The sequence below is a fragment of the Oreochromis niloticus genome, linkage group LG15, assembly GCF_001858045.2.
Source record: "Oreochromis niloticus isolate F11D_XX linkage group LG15, O_niloticus_UMD_NMBU, whole genome shotgun sequence".
NCBI classification, from domain to species: Eukaryota; Metazoa; Chordata; class Actinopteri; order Cichliformes; family Cichlidae; genus Oreochromis; species Oreochromis niloticus.
In genome coordinates this window covers 139,137-153,801 of record NC_031980.2, presented here as the reverse complement: position 1 = coordinate 153,801, position 14,665 = coordinate 139,137, and the positions used below count along the sequence as shown (strand labels likewise).

The window sequence follows — 14,665 nt, the reverse complement described above, 5'->3', positions numbered from 1 at the left end:
TAGTTCTTTTTAACTCGCAGTTCTAAATTGGAAGATTATTGTGATATTGAAATATAAAAATAAAATTATATTCTATTATTTTTTCATCGCTCAAAATAAGAGTAACACTTGCGGAAGCCGGTATACCCGCCGAAACGCTGTGCATTTATCGAGACTTTCAACCCCAGGTAGGCCAATTATGGATCTTCGGATCCACATTATGTCAGCAGCTGTTCTCCACCGTGAACTATGTTAAAGACAAACACCTTTCACGCCATAGGTCCGTAACCATAGAGGGATCCAAACTTCAAGTACTGGTGTTTATTCACACACATCAAAACAAACACAAGTGTTTATTTCCAAGTATAGGATTATTTGCAATCGCCATATTGACTATATGGGTTTCTTGGTCTGCAGTGAACATTCTTCCTCTGCCCCAAGCATCTGGTCGTCTAGCAATTCTGTAAAGTAACAATTTCAGTATTTTTACATCTATGGTATTGTTGTGTTTCTCATTAGCATTTGGCAGTGCTACAAATCTTAGTGCAAAGTGACTGTACTAACAGATTCTCATTTCAAAATGTCCTTATGATGCTTGCTACAGTGTAGCGGCTCGAGTTAGGCTGAACCCGTTGGCCAGCTTCCCTCAGGGTCATTCCACGTGTGACCAAGTGGTCGGCGGGGTTATAAAAGAAATAATAAAATGACAACGCCACCTAGGGGAATTTCACCCCCAGGAAATATATGTTTAAGAAAAATAGATAAAAAGGAATAAAAGAGGCCGCACAGATTCAAGGGATGCACACTGAGGCAGGTTGGCTCCAATATTAAAACAGTTTTATTTATAGTAAAAATAAATAAAATATTTAGAAACCAAGATGTAGCGTCATTGTTGACAGTGTCCTAAAGTGAAAATAAAACAATCATGGAACTTGGACTTACCAGCAGCCGTGGACCCAAAAGAAAATCACACAAAACGAAAATCACTGCAGCCCACCAGGTGCTGTACAAAAGAAAGTGTGAAAACGACCCACCACCTGAGGTCCCAGGGCCACTGGCACGTCCTTCGTCCACTGAAATAAAACAGAAATATGTTAAAAGAATAAAAGGGACACTGAGCGTCTGGCTCGCTACAGATCATAAAAAACTAAAACACACTTTAATAACTTTAATAAAAGAAACCGCACACACGCACACACACTGGAAGGCTTATGCCCCACGGGTCCACTCGTACTGGTAGTAGTTGTCCAAGCCTCAATCGCAAGCTGGTCTGGCTCCCCACAGGCTAAGACCAGCAACGGACGCAATTTAAAATTCCCGGCACGACACTCGGGCAAAGGATTGCTTCAGCCCGATCACAGAAGCGTGGGCACACGCAACAGTCCAGAGATAAAATAAAATAAAACCAGGCGAACCAGGAAATGGTAGGCCTACTTAATAAAACAAGATAAGACACGATAAAACAATTCAAAACCAGACAAGACAAGACAGCAGGCTCCACCGAGGAGGAGTCCTCACAACAACGGCTAGGCAGGCGTCTTGATTCTTCAATTAAGGCTGTGCGAGTTGCCACGGAGGTGAAGGCAGCGATCAAACCCTAAAACAGATAAATGTAACCTTAGCCTGTGGTAGCTGTTAATGCTAATAAAAATAGTTTTAACGGCTTACCCCAGGACCGGAGGCGCTATACTCTCACTGGTGGGGATCACACGAGCACCTCTCTCCGCAACGCCGGAATAAAACAAACTGCCGCGCTACAACAGGCCGCAAAAACTTCCAGGCTGGACTACTGTAATTCACTATTATCAGGAAGTCCTAAAAACTCGCTGAGAAGCCTTCAGCTAATCCAAAATGCTGCAGCAAGAGTACTGACAGGGACTAGAAAGAGAGAGCATATTTCTCCTGTTTTGGCTTCCCTTCATTGGCTTCCTGTTAAATCCAGAATTGATTTCAAAATCCTGCTCCTCACATACAAGGTCTTAAATAATCAGGCCCCATCTTATCTTAATGACCTTGTAGTACCATATCACCCTATTAGAGCACTTCGCTCTTGCACTGCAGGCCTACTTGTTGTTCCTAGAGTATTTAAAAGTAGAATGGGAGGCAGAGCCTTCAGTTTTCAGGCCCCTCTTCTGTGGAACCAACTTCCAGTTTGGATTCGGGAGACAGACACTATCTCTACTTTCAAGATTAGGCTTCAAACTTTCCTTTTTGCTAAAGCATATAGTTAGGGCTGGACCAGGTGACCCTGAATCCTCCCTTAGTTATGCTGCAATAGACGTAGGCTGCCGGGGATTCCCATGATGCATTGAGTTTTTCCCTTCCAGTCACCTTTCTCACTCACTATGTGCTAATAGACCTCTCTGCATCGAATCATATCTGTTATTAATCTCTGTCTCTCTTCCACAGCATGTCTTTCATCCTGTTTTCCTTCTTTCACCCCAACCGGTCGCAGCAGATGGCCGCCCCTCCCTGAGCCTGGTTCTGCCGGAGGTTTCTTCCTGTTAAAAGGGAGTTTTTCCTTCCCACTGTCGCCAAAGTGCTTGCTCATAGGCAGTGATGGGAATAACGGCGTTACAAGTAACGGCGTTATTAACGGCGTTACTTTTTTCAGTAACGAGTAATCTAACTAATTACTATTCCTATCGTTACAACGCCGTTACAGTTACTAACAAGGAAACGCGGTCCGTTACTATTTTTCAACAAACAGACGGTTGAAGCTGTGTTCAGCTTACCGCATCTTATATCAGCTGCAGGAAGTAGCTGTAAGTAATCTGGACGCTACAGCTTTGAGCAGCTGCGCGCTCCCGCGGACGGTAATCACGATCACTGTCTAGCACAACACCTGGAGCTCAGGGGGCAAAACAATCGCATGAGTGCTGCTGTTTGACTGAGGAAGAATAAAGTAGTCGTGGTAAGTCAATCACATGACCACTTAAAGACAAAGCAGCAAGGTGCCAGTTTTTAAATTGTGTCGATAGGCCACGTAAAACCAGAGTCATGATAAACAAGATATACGCGGCGTTTTTTCCTCAATAGTTTCACCACGTTAGCGCTAGCAAGCACTCTCTGCTTATGAGCAAAAAACAAAACAAAACGGGAAGTTTTAGGAGAGAGAGAGAGAGAGAGAGAGCAGGAAAAGAGAGAGCGAGTTTTGAGATGTGAGATTTGTGACGTTTAGCGTGTTTGGAGTGTGTAGTTAATGTGTTGTCTTGTGTAGTTAGTGTGTAGTGTTGTGGATAGTTTTGTGTTGTGTGTCAGAACAATGAGGCGACTGCTGTCTCCAGGTAGAAACAGCAGTGATACACCTGCTGCTGTCAGACCTGCAGGTATCAGGCTGTGATGTTCTCCTTTATAGTGGACAGAAATGATTTTTTTGGAGTGGCACAAATAATTTGTGGCATCTTATTAAAGAACAGCTGATTGTTCTTTAAATAGTTTGAAATGGTTATTTAAAAAAAGGGTAAAAGGTAAATGGCTGCAAATAACTTTGTTGTTTGCAAAACTTGTGCAAAGGATTTTAAAATTGACAATTAATATTTGCATTTGAAGTTATGAAATATGATTCATTAAACATGTTTATGGTTGTTACAGTAAAAATATAACTTTTTCTACTCTGATTTTATGTTTTTTGTCTGATTTTAGATCAATTCTGGTTATACAGTATGACAAAATGAGAACATAACTGTAAATTCAGGCACGTGAGGTTGTGCTAAAAAGAATGATACCAAACAAGGCAAAGTAAATAGTTTTTAAAGGTAAAATGTGGAGAGATAATCAAGAGTAGTAAAAAAATGGCCAATTATACCCTGGACCCCAGAGGGTTAAACGTTCTTTGTTTGTTTTTTAAGTAACGCAATAGTTACTTTTCCAAGTAATTAATTACTTTTAGAATATTGTAACTCAGTTACTAACTCAGTTACTTTTTTGAAGAAGTAACTAGTAACTATAATTGAATTACTATTTCAAAGTAACTTGCCCAACACTGCTCATAGGGGGTCATATGATTGTTGGGTTTTTCTCTGTATTTATTATTGTGCTATCTACTGTACAATATAAAGCGCCTTGAGGCGACTTTTGTTGTGATTTGGCGCTATATAAATAAAATTGAATTGAATTGAATTGAAAAACTATTACTATACATTCCAATACTGGGAGGGAATCTGAGGTTAAGCAAGAGCATACCTGTGGCTGTCATATGATCTACTCTTGCTGATCAGTCCGTCGCAGAGTACCAGCATTTACTGCTGCTTTGCGCTGAATGCATGGGAGGAATAATCCAGAGAAGCACCGGCTTAGCTTTATACCTGATGCCAGCCTGCAATCAATATGCAGGTGGGTTCCCAATTAACCGAGTTGTGCAGTGAGAGCGAGCGCAGGAGAGAGCGAGAGCAGTAGAGCAAGCGAGCGAGAGAGAGAAGAAAGGCGAGTAGCCCATCCGGCTACACACGGTTGATTACATGGTCCACTATTGTAGCTCTGATGTCATCAGCAATTCTATTTCTTACTCTTCTTACCCTTCCTCTCCCCCCTCCTCGTCTTCCTCTCCCCCTTCCTCGTCCTCCTCTTGCTCCTCCTTGTCCTTGTCGACCTCTTCATCCTACTTCTTCACCTCCACGTCCTCTTCCTCAGCCTCCTCTACTTCTCACTCTTCCTGCTCCCTCCATTGTACTCCACACACAGAGCTTACCTGTATTACAGTTTTTTCTGAATGCTTAAACCCTAACTGTGATTCTTATAGCACAATTTCTAAAACTATTAATACTTATAGCAAAACCACTCACTGAGTTTGCAAAACTAAAAGCACAAACACTGCTTTGCACTCAGTTTGCCATTTTGTAACACACACTTTGCAAACCTGTAGCTACAATCCACTGCAAAGCACTCTTTTTGCAGAACTGTAAACACAACTCACGGCTTTACACTCAATTTGCAAAGGATCAACACACTCCTAGCAAAACTATACACATTTATGGCCATTATTTACACTATTTTGCCAACTGTCTGTTCATTCTCCAGGTTCACTGTGTTATGCTTTGGTATGCTAACATAGCGGTGTCGCTAGCGATCACTAGCACAGCATTATATACCATCTAGCCCAACTTCAGTAATCCTACAAATGTCACTATTGTGTAGTTTTTTCTCTACATTCATGTTGGAAGTGATAGCAGAGCTGTACGTTTTATTTTTTTCCAAAAATCTCTCAGTCAGAACTAGGGTTGCTAACTCCCTGAAAAATAAATAAGGGACATCTCGTGGCCAGGGCCGGGCGACCCAATTGTCTTCACCCTTCCCTGTGTGGTGAATTTTTTAGCTCTTTTTTTTGTGTGTGAAATTATTTTTTTAACCATTTGATTTGAAGTTGATTTAAGTAGATGCATATTCTTTGTGATATGAACACATGGGAAACACATGATCTTTTAGCCTTTTATTTTTAACACAAAATGACAACATTAACACAATAAAATAGGTATCTTTCCTAAACGAAAGACTGGTACGCTTAACTTTTTGTGCAAAATGACAAAATTAACACAAAGAACTCTGTCCTGCTTAACCTAAAATTATATAAATTAATAGAAAACAATAGAAAGAAAAACATTCTTGTAACAGTACACATTTAGTGCAATTAGAAAAGTGCAAACAAAGTCTGTGGAACACCTGTAAACACAATATTTGTGCCTCAAAGGCCTTGACTGTAGCTGAAAGTTGAAGTAAAAAAAATCCCAACAAACTCATGAACTCAAAAGCTCAATGCTACATTATGTGGAAACAGACTACTTTTTCCATTTGTATTTTTTTGAGCTCTTGCTGCAGTTAGGAGTTGTTTGTCTTTCAGTACTGCAGAGTAAAACTCTGAGCAAGACATATCATAATTTAGACTGACAATGAGCTCACTTCTAATTAATTCAGTAGAACATTTGTTCCGCACATCAGTCCACTTATTCTTCATAAGAGAGAAAATCCTCTCCTCAAACCCAGTGGAAGATGGGATGCTGAGTACAAAGGATACAACAGCCTGGATATTGGGGAGGTCAGCTGCCTGAAGAATTTGCATCCACTTCTCTGCTGTTCCCTTGGACTGCCACTTTTCCTTATCCTGATATTCTTTGGTGAGGTGCTCCAGAAGGCTGGTTGCTGGTTGCTGGTTGATCTTTTATTTGTTTACATTCTTTGATTAAGTTTTAAGTAGTACCATTTAAGTAAGACATTTATTCAATATATTACACATCAGTTTCAGTTGTGTATGTGCTGGCCTTTGTCTGGGGAGAAGGTGAGAGGTGAGACAAAGTGCAGCTGCGGTGATGACATAACCACATACATACATACACATAGTAGTAGGCTCATTTTGTGGTAAAGAGTTCAGATTTAATTCTGCTATAACTGTAAGAGTGCCGGCGTACGCGACCGAGCTGTTTCAGGAGACCGATCTGCGGATTCCAGCGATAAGCGACAGCGGTGTGGGGGAAAACATCTGCATGGAGGCGAAGACGCGATGTTCTTTTAATTGTGTCACAAGTTGTCAAACAGAATATTTGTGGTTTTGAAGCTGATGTACTGACGCAATGAGGGGGCGTCACTAAATATACTCTGATGCATATAAAATTGTATTTTGAAGTCTGGGCGATGAGACCTGATACTGTCGGCGTACAGTGTTCAGCTCCCACGCTGCGTGTTTCATTAAAATCATCGTCCGACTTTACCTTTTGGACCAGTGTGGTTACTTGCATTCCGCCTGTGTTTACTTCCCTATATTTTTGAACCTTAACATTTGGGGGCTCGTCTGAGGGGGGAAGTGAGACAGGATGAAGAAAGGTCCGAGGCGTCGGGCGCTCAGGCATTGGTCAGTGGTCAAAGTGAGTGACAAGCCGGCATACAACAAAAGGTAGGCACCACCTGTTGAATGTCAAAGTGTGCCAGATTGGACATTACAAAATTAAAAGTCTACTCACTGAAATTACTGGTATATGTCTGTTTTGATTTTGGTGAAAATCTCATGAGAACTAAAATTGAAGTTGAAGTAATGATAATGAAACGTTGAAAATGATAGTACTGGGTAAAGAGAATAAGAGAAAATAAGTAAAGAGTAAAGAGAATAAGTGTATTTAAAGCAGTTGGACTGCTAATTTAGTGTGGTAGGGAATTTGGTCATTTTGTGGGTTAGAGTCCCAATTGGTCAGACACGTTGGACGTGCTTCAGTTATACCCTTTTCTGGGGGATTAACTGTTGTTTCAAAGTATCATAAATTTTTCAAGAATGGCAGCTGGGCTGCTAAGAAGCACATAGCCCGGATGTTGCGATCCCTCCTCGATGTGGACGCGCATCGTTGACCTATCGGCGAATAGGGTTAGCTCGGTTTGGCTTGACCGTGGGGTACAGGGCATCCTGAAATAAGCTAGTGGTTGGACCACTTTACTGTTTGGAACGGTATCTGCGCTTTTTTGGTCAGTAGAAACCGGGTTTCGGGCGTGTAACCTTAAGACTTAAAACTTCGGGAAGGCCTTGGCTGAGGAAGGCCAAAATAGGGCTTTTCGGCAGGGGTTGAGTTGGTTGACGCTTTTAAATTGTGTTAGGGCACTAGAGATGCGGCCGCGGTCCGGGACCGATAAACGGTAAATTGATCGCAAAAAACTCAGGGAGTTTTCCGCTGGGCGGTTATTATTAAATTTGTCGAAATTCGGTAGGTTTTAAGAGGCCTAAAATCTGTGCAGTTGTAATTAAAAGACGTCTGTGTAATATAAAATAAGAAATCTTTGTGTGAAGGAGTCTCTGAGTCAACAGTGCACTGGCTGCTGACTTCTATTTTTAGACGGTGTGTGTGTGAGAATGCAAATGAGGAGCGGTGACGTGCATAATCTTTCTGATTATGGAAGGCATGTCTAAAATACTCGTAGGAAAGCATAATTTGTGTGATTTTAACCGTGTGAATGCTGTCAGTATTTGATTTGAGTGACTGCGTGATTTGTCTGAGTGAGTGGAAAAATGGAAGTTTGAGAGAAAAGGCAGTGTGTGTGAGACGATTCATAAGGTCTGAAAGAGGTTAGAATATTTAAAAGTGTGCATGAAATAAGGGTGTACTGTTTTTAGATTAAGACTTAGTAGAATTAAAGAGTTCTACTAGAGAGAGCTAGCCAGGAGAAACACCCTACTGCTGTCCCCATCCTTACTGTGCCGAGGTTTTCGTCTCCATAGGCAAGCTGCTACGCCCTATGGCAACTCATTCGTTAGAAAAGAACTACAAGTGTTCATACTGTGAGAAAAGGTTTCACCGTAGGGATCACTTAAAGAGACACCTGGAGACTCATGATCCACACAAGGGGGTATTCACTTGTCAGGAGTGTGGCAGGAGCTGCAGCACGACGCTGGGCTTCAAATACCACCTTGCCCTACATGCTGCCAACAGTGGAGACTTCACCTGCCACGTGTGCCAGAAGCCATTCCCCAGCACTGAGGCTCTTCTGGAACATCTCAGAATACATGCTGGCAATTCCAATGTTGGGTCCAAGGAGAAAAATATCGTTGCGAGCATGGTGAGTGGCAGTTTTACACCCGGAAAGACGTACGACGGCACATGATAGTGCACACTGGACGTAAAGACTTCCGCTGTCAGTACTGTGTCCGGCGTTATGGAAGAAAGGACCATCTGCAGCGTCACATGAGAACGAGTCACCCCTGGGAACTGCTGAGGGTTAAAACTGGGTCAGGCGACTCGCTGGAGCCTGTCGTCCAGGACTTGGCGTTTGGGAGCGTAAAGGGGGACAGTGAAAGAGAGGGTGTGACTTTTCTACCCAAGGAAGACCCGGAATCTCTAGTTCAGCTGCCCTGTCAGGTTGCCACAGGCTCAGAGGCTGCTGAGAGTTCGCTTCAGGGGCTCTCCTCATGCTCGACACCCAACCTGAGCACTCTAACCACACTGCTCCGTTTCCACGAAGCTTTTCAGAGACCCAGGGGCATTCGGCTCATGCCACTTTTAGACACAGACACATATGAAGGGGTGCTAGGAAATAGTGTGGCAGGCACTATATGTCCATAAAAGGGGAACTCAATGTGACAAGTGTGTAAACAGAGAAGAGAGAGAGACGAGTTAAACTTTAGGCATATGTAGCAAATGGAGGCTTTAAAAAAAACAAGAAAAAAAGAAGAAGAAGTGAAAAGGATATTAATTGTATGCTTTAGTGTGTTGATACAGGTGGACTTCTCTCAACCTGGAACCCTGAGTACAGTGGCAAAAGCATAGATCAATACAACTGGGAAAACAAGCCAGTTTTTGGCTAAAAGTTGATGGCTTCACCTGTCACTCTGTTCGGACCCTGAGAAGAAGCTTAAAGGACAGTTAATTTCATGATGAAGACCGACAGAACATCGTGACTTGAAGAATTAACAGGAGGCAAAAGCCAGTGGAACCGAACCATTAACACTGACGAAGATTGACGACCCAAGCAGCAGCATGTAAGAAAACCACCTGATGACAACATGTACTGTGAATAACCGGCTGGGTAGTTGAACACTGGGATAAAGAACTGTGGAAAGCACTGGGCACTGAGTTTCATATTTGCCATGCTTGGAGTAATCTTGGAAGAGAAGACTGAAAAGATGAATGGAGAAGAAAACAGAGCAAATGAAAATAAGACTGAAGGCACTGAACGGGATATTTTGCCAGGCTGGAACCTAACGTAAAAGAAGAATATTGAAAGATCAAAACAGAGAAGAAACAGACTGTGTTTGCTGGAGCTTTGAAGGCCACACAAGGACCAGTGTCAGGTGAAGCCGGGACGAGTTCGACCGTGAGAATACAGGATATGATTGAATTGAAATTGAAGCCTGAACTCATGATGGTTTAGGGATGTCCACCACATCATAACAAAGAGGTAAACATTAGAAAAGGTAAGAATAATGAAAGAGAATAACTGACAACTATATTAATGAATAGAAAACACACATGCACAAATTGTTACATGTGAAATTATTTTTGGAAAGGCTCAGAAGTGAGATAGTTTGAATCCAGAAATCAGTGAAAAGATGCATAAATTAAACATGAATACATAAAAATGCAATGAAGAACACAATGAATTAATGCAATGAAGATGCAGCTTACACTTCATTAACATGATCACATGATATGCAACGAAGAAAGCAGCTTACATTCAATTAACATGAAATATAAGGAAGAACACGCTTATATTAATATTGATGACATAAACATGACATAAGTGGTATTTGTGACAGGAAAGAGAGAGAAGTGAGTCGTTTAAGCATTCGTGATAATAATGAAAATGTCTTAGTTTTGTTATTTTCAGGGGCAAAGCAGACCTGGATCAACTTTCCACAGCAGCGGTCGGAAGAAAGCTATAGGTTAACATCATTAGAAATGCTCAGGCAAGTTTCTGGTTGAATTGTTTACAGCCATGTGTTCCTGAATGTCACAAGCAAGCTCTGACTCGTGGCTGAAGACAAGGACTGTGAAAATTTTCTCTCTTTTCTGCTTGCAAAAATTCATAACGTGAGAATGAGTTTTACATACTCAGCACCTGTTATCTCAATCTCTACCCCATCCCGGCCCATTGTCTTGGATACTTTCTCTCCGGTTTCACTACCTGAGCTAGTGAAATTAGTGAATTCAGTAAAAGCATCTTCCTGTTCACTTGACATTATACCTGCATCATTATTCAAAAATGTCTTCCAGTCTATTGGCCCATGTGTGCTCACCTTAATCAACTCTTCACTGGCATCTGGTATAGTTCCGGTTTATTTTAAAAACACTGCTATTCTCCCACTTTTAAAAAAACCTCAACTAGACCCCTCTCTTTGGAGCAGCTACAGACCCATCTCTAAATTACCGTTAATCGCTAAGCTTCTAGAAAAGGTTGTGGCTAAGCAACTTATGGCAGCTCTAGATAAACATGGCATTTACGATAAGTTTCAGTCCGGTTTTCGTCAATTTCATTCCACGGAGACAGCTCTTCTTAGGGTCTCAAGTGATATCTTGATGGATAATGATGCAGGAAAATGCTCTGTTCTACTCATGTTGGACCTCACATCAGCTTTCGACACAGTTGACCATCACATCCTCATTGAAAGGCTGAAAAAATGGGTTGGTGTATCTGGAACTGCATTAGAGTGGTTCTCCTCTTATCTCCATCACCGATCCTTTTCTGTGGCAGTCTCCGATTTTAGGTCATCCTCTACCTCCCTTACTTATGGTGTCCCTCAAGGGTCAGTTTTGGGGCCTTTATTGTTTTTAATTTATCTTCTTCCCCTCCAGCATATAATGGGCTCTTTTGAGGACATTTCTTATCATTGTTATGCTGATGATATTCAGTTGTACATTTCTTTTATGCCTGAGGATTTATCTAAGCTTCAGCGTCTGAATGATTGCTTAGATTTGATCAAACGTTGGATGGCTGCAAATTTCCTCCAACTCAACGAGGGGAAAACCGAAGTCCTCGTATGCGCCCCTGATAGATTTCTATCGCAGATAGTGAAAGCCCTTGGTCCTCTCTCACTCTATGTTAAATCCTCTGTCAGGAATTTAGGTGTCACCTTTGACTCCAGTTTCACATTGGATGGGCATGTGAAATCTCTGGTTCGGTCTTGTTTTTATCATTTAAGAAATGTGGCTAGGCTAAGCCTGATTTTATCTCGATCTGAACTGGAGATAGCTATACATGCATTTATCTCGTCACGCTTGGATTATTGTAATTCGCTGTTTATGTGTCTTAGCAAAGGTTCTCTGGATCGTCTGCAGGTTGTGCAAAACGCTGCAGCTAGGCTTTTGACAAAATCCTCCAAGTACTCACATGTGACACCGTTGTTATCTCAGTTACACTGGCTTCCTGTTAAATTTAGAGTCGATTTTAAGATCCTGGTCTTGACCTACAGAGCTGTGCATGGACTGGCACCTGCCTACATCTTTGATCTGCTACAGCCTTATGTCCCTAGCAGGTCTTTGAGGTCATCTGATCTGGGCTTACTTGCTATAAAAAATACTAAGAGGAGAACTAAGGGTGATAGAGCTTTTGCCACTGTGGCCTCTAGACTGTGGAACTCTCTCCCCCAAGCATTAAGAACTGTGGACTCAGTAGCTGTTTTTAAAAAACAACTCAAAACTCACCTTTTTAAAACTGCTTTTGGTTAATTTTTTGCCTGTTTTATTTAGTCTTTTTAAATCTTTTTATGGCTTGTAATTTTATGTGCAGCACTTTGTGATTCTGTCTTGAAAGGTGCTATATAAATAAAAATTTATTTATTTATTTATTAAGGAATGCTGTTATTTAAGGTGGGGAATGAAAATTTGGGTTAGTAATCTGGGAAGGAGAAAACTGACTGTTTAAGTGGAAGATTGTGAAGGAGTCTGAAATACTGCAAAGCAACATATGCAAAACCACACATACAAACAGAAAATGCACTAATCTTACAGAGACAAGCTCAGGAAGATTAATGCATAGATAGTGATTAAACTTGGCTAAGAACACAAACACATGTAATTAAATCAGCTTGCTAATTTTATGAGTGTTAAAATGGTGTGAATGTTGAAGAAAATACACTTGGATAAAATAGAGTTGAGGAATAACTCAAAAGAAGCTGTATGACAAGGGAGTGAGTTATGGAAAAAACAAAAGAAAAGTGATTAAAGTAGTTTTTATAAGAGTGACTTAGGAGTGCTCTTGTACTGATTGATCAAAGCAAGTGATTAGTATAGAAAGAAAATGAAAATAATTGAATAATGTGATAAGGTTTAAACATGTATTTCTCTTGTCAAGTTAACTTGTTGAGATATGACTCAGTATGCAAATTAGCTGGAGTGAGTGGTGACGAAGACACTTCCTGTGCGTGTGTGACTGAGGCTTTCAGTTGAGGAAACAGAGCAGTGACTGAGGAGGATTATTGGGCGACAAATATAATGGTAAAGTAACAGGATAATTGATTACGGTGGTCAGGATTGTTCAGAGGTGCAGATTTGGACAGGAAATTTATAATTTAGTGATGATACATTGTTTGAATGGGCTTATATCTTAGGCTGAGTCTGAGCCTGAGACATTGTTGTGTGCAGAATGGTGCAGCTTGTGATGAGGTACAGGATGCATTGAACAGGTGAAATTTAAGATTGTTTCAGATTTTGAGGCTGTTGTTTTTTACTTTAATAGAGGGAGTTTGATTAAACATGGACATGTCGGAGAGGGGCCCATCAGTTTTGTAGTAGTGCACTTAGAAAAAACCTGTCAGGTGATTTTGTTTTGTACTTTGATGAGCTAATAATCAGCTCTCTTTTTTCTTATTTTTGTTCTAAGCAGGCCTGGAAGAGAGTGAAATAACAGCGCTGACAAATTTCTCGGGAGAACAAACATAAGGTGGGCTTTACAGATTATAATTGGCTGAGGAGAAGTCTACCGGTGGGGACCTGATTGGTTGTGAGTCTCTGTCTAAAAGGATTGTAGCGATTCAATCCAGACAAAAGCATACAGAACTATTTTCCTAAAAAGAGAAAACAAAATAAAAGAAATGAATGAACTCATTTTGCTAATGTGGAGTATTGTTTAATTGTGCAGAAGGCTCCAGTATCAGCAAAACATCTTGTGTGAAAAGTGAGTGAATGTGTGTGACTGGATCAAAGAGGGAATGAATACATGTGGACAAACATTTTGTCATGCCAGAAGGAGAAAGGGGATGGTTTGTTTTGCTTTTGCCATAAGCAGGACAAGTGGGAGACTTAAATCTGGGGATGCTGATTTTTGGGTTGCTGATGTTTGCTTTGGGAAAGTTTCTGTTTGATTGACTGGGGTTAGATTATGGTATTACATTATATTGTTGGGTGAATGCTTGATGCTAAAGAGGAAACATTTTTTGATATAACTCATATTACCATTAACTGAAGTAACACATGATTGATAACTGTTCTGTTTTAAGTTTTATTTTTTGTTATGACACAGATTGGACCATAAAGGGGGAGTTGAGTATGAAATGTAAAGTACAGGTTTTGTTTCCAGGAAATTCCAAGGATCCAGACTTTGAAGGGAACAGGAGTTTGAGAAGATTTGACATAATGATGAAATTGATTTTATTCTTTAAACACAGGTTTTCAGGGCCGGAGCGAAATACCTGATAGGAGGATGGGTAAAGTGTTTGGAGAGATGATATGACTAACCTTTTTTCCTTTAATTTCTTAAGCCCGGGTGACGCAGTTTGAGTTTTATTTGGACACACATGTGATGTGTCCAAATAAAAAAGGGGGATTGAAGTAAGTTTTAGGATGATGTAATGACATTTATTCTGGGTTGTTGATATGGTAAAACTGAGGCAGGAATTGTTATTTTCATGTTTAAGTTAAAGGATTGAAATGAATTGAATCCTGTTTAGAAGATAAAATGCTGTGTTCATAAGAAGTGGTACACCAAGCTTAAAGGGAAACTGTGGGAATAATAATAATGGGGAAGATTAGCAAAGATTTTATGAGTAGAAAATGTGTGATTTCTCTTTGACTTTTAGGATAAGTGGTTATAATGTAGGCCTACACATACAGACATTACATAAACTTATTGTTAGGGAAGAGGAGAGAGTTTCTTAAGAGGCATAAACACACATGATAGTATTGATTCCAGGCCAAAGGCCTCAAATCCATTTAGCTTCTAGCCGAATAGGAGTTTCGCTTGTAACTAAATTGTGTGACATGTAAAATATTGAGATGACACA

General features: G+C 40.7%; 1 long non-coding RNA gene and 1 pseudogene across 2 annotated transcripts; one reads left to right on the top strand and one right to left on the bottom strand.

Moving 5' to 3' along the window:
* Window positions 1–799: 799 nt before the first annotated feature.
* Window positions 800–4,320, bottom strand: LOC109197777 (uncharacterized). Of its 2 annotated transcripts, XR_002058842.2 has the most exons (3): window positions 4,165–4,320; window positions 1,648–1,733; window positions 800–1,576 (listed from the first exon to the last, which is right to left on the bottom strand). It is a non-coding gene; the product is annotated as an uncharacterized LOC109197777 (long non-coding RNA). The 2 variants fall into 2 exon arrangements; XR_003214285.1 differs by having other exon boundaries at window positions 800–1,733.
* Window positions 4,321–8,031: 3,711 nt separating this feature from the next.
* Window positions 8,032–9,011, top strand: LOC102077583 (zinc finger protein PLAG1-like; annotated as a pseudogene).
* The last annotated feature ends 5,654 nt before the right edge of the window (window positions 9,012–14,665 follow it).